This window comes from Oncorhynchus gorbuscha, linkage group LG05 (genome assembly GCF_021184085.1).
Source record: "Oncorhynchus gorbuscha isolate QuinsamMale2020 ecotype Even-year linkage group LG05, OgorEven_v1.0, whole genome shotgun sequence".
Taxonomy (NCBI): Eukaryota; Metazoa; Chordata; class Actinopteri; order Salmoniformes; family Salmonidae; genus Oncorhynchus; species Oncorhynchus gorbuscha.
Window position 1 is genome coordinate 17693555 of NC_060177.1, and position 7567 is coordinate 17701121.

Consider the following 7567-nt stretch of genomic DNA (forward strand, 5'->3'; position numbering starts at 1 on the left):
AATACATCATATTATTGAGATGGGCCTCTTTCCACAGTCACTTTAGACAGCTATTTCACTCATCTATTTGATGTTTACTTGTTTCTGCCATTTATGCACTGCTGTAGCAACAGCTCCATGCAGAACTGTCATAGGATGAAATACAGCAGTTGAGATGTGTGAAGCAAGCAGGGCCTGGGCTGGAGGCTGGTCCCCCCTTTGTCTTGTATTGGTTGCAGTAACACATAGCAGTCTGTTTATCTATTTGTGTTGTGTCTGTGTCACCTTAGAAACCCTGGAAGATAGTTTTCTCATGACTCCAGTACAGCAGTAAACGCCTGACCGATCCGACAGAGTATCACAGAGGTGATTTATCACATCTGGACCTTCAAAATAAATAAATAAATAATGGAAATATGCTTTTCTCACATATTAAGAGTTCCTTATGTAAACTAATGGGGCGATTAGTTGTAGGCATTGGCAAAATAAAAAAATGTACCTGGTCAAACTTTGGACAAACGTTTTGCTTTTGTTTTCAGAGAAATCTGTATTTTATAAGACTGTCTGTCTGTACTGTACAGAAGCAATAAGAATGTCCCAACCACTCAAACTGAGCGGACTCTGACAGCAGATAGATTTTTACATTGTTCTTTATTGGGCCTCATTGTTACATTTATGCATGACCTGAGGTTGAGGGAACACGTGCTTTATTTCTCATGCGCCCTATATAGCAGGGTTTTCCAAACGCAGTCGTAAGGGACCCCTTACATTTTGGTTTTTGCCCTAGCACTACACAGCTGATTCAAATAACCAACTCATCATCAAGCTTTGATCATTTGAATCAGCTGTGTAATACTAGGGCAAAAACCAAAACGTACACAATGGGGTGGCCCCGGGACTGAGTTTGGGAAATCCTGCTTTACAGCACTGGGAAAAGGCAAGGACTTGTAAAAGAACAGGGGCATCAACTCCAGTTGTTTAATGAAATTCAAACTGCAAAAACTCTGATTCCTAATTGTGTTGATTTCCTGTTTCTAATAATGTCCAGAGGGTTGATCCTGCTGCCAGTGGAACTGATTTTTTTAGTACGATTTACAGATTTTGTCACATATGCTCCTGCAACGCCCTCTACAACTCATCCTGTGTCTCCTTGACCTGCCGCCACTCCCCTAGTACTCTCTCCCCTCCCTCTCTCTCTCTCTGTGTTACTTCATCCCAGTCTCCTCATCTGAGTCTGCTCTTGGGTTGCCCGGTTCTACTCCGCGTAACAGATTTACAGACTTTTCCTCCCTCGTCCTGCTGTTTTTCAGCCCCATGACTCCCAGCTGTGTCTCCAGGCCTTTGCTCCTAACAGTAATTTATTGACACGTCTCCTCTGCACGTGTATGGAGCTTGATAGGGGTCCAAAGCTCATTTCCATGCAGCCAAAAACCTGTTCATGTGATGAAATGCATGTTGTTCTTGGCGTACTAGAAAAGGAATGACACTAAGTCACTCTGCTGTTGGTCCCTGTTACGGCTTTGGGTACACTGGGATCTGAATGTGGATCTTCCATCTTCCAGAAATGTCCATGCTATCATAAAAGAGAGAGGGTCTAATGGTTCGCTTAGATTACCCACACCATACCACCCCTTTAGTACGACTGGGGCTCCACCAGCTCTCTCTCTCTCTGTGTGTTGGTGTGTGTGCTTGTGTGTGTGTTGGTGTGTGCGTGCGCGCCATGTACCTCCATGTTCCTCTGGTTTATTAGATGTTGGAGGCTTTCAGCTTTTGAGGAGGCTGGAGAGGACAGTTCCCCTGCTCCCACAGGTGCTCCCAGCAGCCAGCAGCCAGCAGCCAGCAGCCAGCCCAAAGACAGAATATAACAGACCCGAGCCTCCCAGCAGCCAGCCCAGAGACAGAATATAACAGACCTGAGCCTCCCAGCAGCCAGCCCAGAGACAGAATAGAACAGACCCGAGCCTCCCAGCAGCCAGCAGCCAGCCCAGAGACAGAATAGAACAGACCCGAGCCTCCCAGCAGCCAGCCCAGAGACAGAATATAACAGACCCGAGCCTCCCAGCAGCCAGCAGCCAGCCCAGAGACAGAATATAACAGACCCGAGCCTCCCAGCAGCCAGCCCAGCCCAGACAGAATATAACAGACCCGAGCCTCCCAGCAGCCAGCCCAGAGACAGAATATTACAGACCCGAGCCTCCCAGCAGCCAGCCCAGAGACAGAATAGAACAGACCCGAGCCTCCCAGCAGCCAGCAGCCAGCCCAGCAGCCAGCAGCCAGCCCAGAGACAGAATATAACAGACCCGAGCCTCCCAGCAGCCAGCCCAGAGACAGAATATAACAGACCCGAGCCTCCCAGCAGCCAGCCCAGAGACAGAATATAACAGACCCGAGCCTCCCAGCAGCCAGCCCAGAGACAGAATATAACAGACCCGAGCCTCCCAGCAGCCAGCCCAGAGACAGAATATAACAGAGCCCCAGCAGCCAGCCTCCCAGCAGCCAGCCCAGAGACAGAATAGAACAGAGCCGAGCCTCCCAGCAGCCAGCCCAGAGACAGAATAGAACAGACCCGAGCCTCCCAGCAGCCAGCCCAGAGACAGAATAGAACAGACCCGAGCCTCCCAGCAGCCAGCCCAGAGACAGAATAGAACAGACCCGAGCCTCCCAGCAGCCAGCCCAGAGACAGAATAGAACAGACCCGAGCCTCCCAGCAGCCAGCCCAGAGACAGAATAGAACAGACCCGAGCCTCCCAGCAGCCAGCCCAGAGACAGAATAGAACAGACCCGAGCCTCCCAGCAGCCAGCCCAGAGACAGAATAGAACAGAGCCGAGCCTCCCAGCAGCCAGCCCAGAGACAGAATAGAACAGACCCGAGCCTCCCAGCAGCCAGCCCAGAGACAGAATAGAACAGACCCGAGCCTCCCAGCAGCCAGCCCAGAGACAGAATAGAACAGACCCGAGCCTCCCAGCAGCCAGCCCAGAGACAGAATAGAACAGACCCGAGCCTCCCAGCAGCCAGCCCAGAGACAGAATATAACAGACCCGAGCCTCCCAGCAAGCCCAGAGAGAATAGAACAGACCCGAGCCTCCCAGCAGCCAGCCCAGAGACAGAATAGAACAGAGCCTCCCAGCAGCCAGCCCAGAGACTGCTGGTGTGGAGGTCGATCCTATAGAACAGGATGCCGAGAATCCCAACAGCCAGACCAGTGGTGAAGACAGAATAGAATGGAATGAGCCTCCCAGCAAGCCAGCCCAGAGACAGAATATGGAGACAGAGCCTGGGAGCCTCCCAGCAGCCAGCCCAGAGACAGAATAGAACATGGACCAGCCACTGACTCCCAGCAGCTCAATGCCCAGAGACAGAATAGAACCAGAGCCGGGGATGGAGCCTCCCAGCAGCCAGCCCAGAAACAGAATATAACAGACCTTCTAAGTAGTGTCCCAGCAGCCAGCCCAGAGACAGAATTGAACAGACCCTATAGATAAGCCTCCCAGCAGCCAGCCCAATGACAAATGTAAAGAAATCCCAGCAGCCAGCCCAGAGAAACAATAGAACAGAGCCGAGCCTCCCAGCAGCCAGCCCAGAGACAGAATATAACAGACCCAAGCCTCCCAGCAGCCAGCCCAGAGACAGAATAGAACAGACCCGAGCCTCCCAGCAGCCAGCCCAGAACAGAATAGAACAGAGCCGAGCCTCCCAGCAGCCAGCCCAGAGACAGAATATAACAGACCCGAGCCTCCCAGCAGCCAGCCCAGAGACAGAATATAACAGACCCGAGCCTCCCAGCAGCCAAAACCAGAGAAGAAACCTAGAACAGAACCGGGCCTCCCAGCAGCCAGCCCAGAGACAGAATAGAACAGACCAAGATGTTCTCCCAGCAGGCAAATAATGGAAGAGAACAGTTGAAACGATTAAGACCTCATCTGGAACCCAAGGGACCCTGCCTAGCCATCTGCTGGTGTGGTCATGGTCGGTCCTAGGGCTCAGGTCCTCCGAAGCAGCAGGATGTTAGAGAATATACATACTCTAACAGAACAGACTGTGCCAGTGGTGAAGAGAAGGGCCAGATGTTCAAATGTTCATCAAATGACCATGCATGGTGAATAAAACAAGCCACTCAGTTGAAACTGAAGAGTATGGAGACTTGGGAGGGAGACTGGGAGAGGGACTGGTGCTGAACCTACAGTACAGTAGCACCGTGGCCTCAGAATTGGAGATGGACCAGCCACTGACTTCACACACTTACAGTAACTCAATGGATACTAAAGAGAACGGCTGTGGAGCACTAAACCAGGAGTATGGGGATGGAGTAAACAAACTGTTCCTATGTCCCCCGACACTAAAACCACTTAGAATATATTGGGCATTCCTTCCGAAGTAGTGTGGAAGTGTGGATATTGCCAAAGCACATGCCCCCAGTACCACTGATGGGAAATCTTCAACCATTGCCATCCTGAGACACTATAGATAAGACAGAAAACAATAGCAAGCAATTGAAACCAGATCTGAAAAATGATTTCCCTGAGTTTAAAGAGAAAAGCGAGAGCAGACAAAAGGCAGGGAGGCAATACTGGACCCCCCCTCCCTTCACTTCAAACTACTTCTGGCCTATGTCCCTGGTGGAGCTGTGAATTAAGTACCTCTGAAAAGATCATGTGAACCTCTTGTCAATTAATCAGACCTCAGTGTGATGTGCTGTACCTACTGCAGCTGAGCTGGCGCCCCAGGGTAGCCTAGTAGTGGAACACACACTATGACAGAGAAGGAGAGAATTCATCATGTCATTTGCATTAAAGCAAATAGTTCAGCATCCTAACTCAGTTTGGAGGTAACATAGTCCCAGAGGGAATGGAAGTGTGTGTTAGTGTGTGTGTGTGGTGTAATTTCTCTCCCTGAGACAGAGGCAGTTTAGCAGCTGGCCTGAAGCAAAGTCCTGCTCGTTCCGCTTTAATTCAATGAAGGAGAGGAGCAGGGAGCATCCTTCTCCACATGATCATAGCCTAATCAGATATACCATACAATCTCTGCCACCCCCCCCCCTCTCTCTTGCTGCAACAGGAAGCACATATACAGACAATCAACCACTCTAGCTCTGTGATCAATGTTGACATTATCAAACTACCTTAATCAAACAAGCCCTGCAGCTACCTTTCCCTCTGCGATACCAGCACAGCCTATCAGATATACCCTCTGTGCTCCTAACATTGTTGAACCAGAGAAATCTGTGGTCAATAAAGTTCATTTCTTTATGTAGCTACTAAGGGCCCCAGTGGACTACAGGTCATGTGTTGAAGGTCTGAAAGGGGCGTAGAGGCCTTGACTTAGTTATGTGCTCAGTGATACCAAACAAATTGGACCGCAGGCTACAAATAAACCCAACAGTCTTTAACAGCAGACCTATTATATTGGATGAGGAGGTAATCTCGAAATGGGTGAGAAGTGGTTGTTTTAAACTGTAAATGTACTGGTAAGCAGAAGCAGATGGTGACAGTGAGCAAACCCCCCTCAGAAAGGAGACCTAATAATCCCTCTGTGTAAATGTTTGGTTTTACTATTTCATTCTTGTAAAGTATCCATTTGGAATTTGAGTAGGTCTTGATTGTGGAAGCAGTGGCAGTGTATAAGAAGCTATATCACAATGGTAGTTGTCGTTAGTTTTCAACTATCAGGCTAATAGTCCTGCACTTTAAGCATTAAACCACGTTAGCATGGGACCAAATGACTTGGGATTCTACAATATGGTTTCCTCAATGACTGTGGGTTCTGTGTGTGTGGTTGAGTTGTAGGGCGCGCTGAAGCATTCAAGTCTCAGCGGTGAGAACTTTTGATGTTCACCTTTCTCCACTCCAGTGTATAACTGATCACAGTCCCGCTTTGAAAGATCCAGATTAAGAACAAATACCCTCTGGTCTGAAATGACATGTTTGCGAAAATCAGGAACGAAGATCAGGGAGAAGACAAACAAAATATCTGGCATGGCTCTGTCAGAGATGTCATTCCCACATGTGGAGTTGGAGTTAGAATGCACTGCAGCTTGGGCTCACATAAACAACCATGTTTAGTTTTCCTTATGACAGCCGGCTGTGTGGTATTTTGCTCTCCTCCAGGCAGTGCATGTGGAAATCTCTGGTCTGTGTGGTCTGGTCCCAGAGCAGGTCCCAGACACAGTGAACACCACCCTGAGTGTGGAGGAGATAGGGGACAAGGGTTTGATATGAGCTGTGGGGGCGGTGGTGGTGCTCCTCTGTCCCTTGGGACACCAGAACAAGCTCTGATGGCAGCTCCCCAGCATCAAGGCTCACAATCTCTCTTCCTCTCTCCTCCCATGGTCATTGCTCTCTTCCTGTTAAACCAGCCTCTGCTGGCTGGCTGTGCATCACATTCTGGGATGGATCTCTGCCCCCTAACGACATCACTGTCACATAATATGACTCTCATATGTTTACTCTCTGTTTTTGGTGTCATTTATTTATTTATTTTGTCTGGCATGGGAACAAAGTTGAAGTGACGCACTGGGAGAGTTGAAGAGAGGCTTTGGAGTGCTTGCAAAAGGAGTCAGTGCCAGAGACACACAGAACTGAGAGACTATAATGATCGTTATGGGATACAATCATTCCTGTGTGTGGTAACTATGGTCTTGGTTTAGCAATGGCAACAGTACTTGTACGCTTGGCTAACCGGCTAGTGATACATCTGGTACGTGTGTAGGACACATGCTGGGAGAGGAGAACCACAGCAGAAGCACAGAACCTGGTCTGGCTCTTTTCACCCAGAAGACAAGGTGATGACACTGATAAAGAGTGATGAGAACCAGCAGAGGCATCATGCCCATAGTGAGCACATGTGCCCTCATATTTGTCCTGTTAAAAAATAAATTAATTTGTTGTTTCTCTGTAATACTACTAGCTAGCTATTTTATTCTGTTTGCTTTGGCTATCCCAGATAGGCTCCCAACCTCAACTACAGCTACCTGTACCAAGAAGCGATTTCAATCAAGTTAGACTAGCTAGCTTGTTTATTGATAACTATCTTAGCTGACAAGCCTGCTTGCGAGGTTGGTAGACTTTAGAAAACTCACACTCTTTACAAACAGTTTCCTTTAAAGTTGATGCAGCAAAAATGTAATGAGCAGTTTAATTCAACCGTTCCCACACCTCGTGTACCTGCTCATCACCAGTCTTCACTCCCCTTCCTGTTATGTCACAAGAATGATCTGAGTCAATTAGTGACTTTTCACACAGGTGTAATTGGCTCAGGGCAAGATGCAGATTGAAGAACAGATTGAAAACTCTCAACCACCTTATTTGTGGTTCTTTCATTGAGGAAAATGGAGAGGGAGGAGAGCAAAGATAGAGATAGAGAGACTAATGAACTTCTTGTGGTGGAGAAAGAGAAGGGAAAGGGGAAAGGGGGGATGAGGAGGAAAGAGGGGAAGGAGAAAACCAGGATAGGAACTAATGAACTTCTTGTGGTGGATGAGGAGGAGGAGTGAGAGGGGAGGAGAAGGAGGAGGACAATGGGTGGCAGAGGAGAGAGACTAAGTTCTTGGGGAGGAGGAGAGGAAAGAAGAAGAGGAGGAGATAAAGGGAA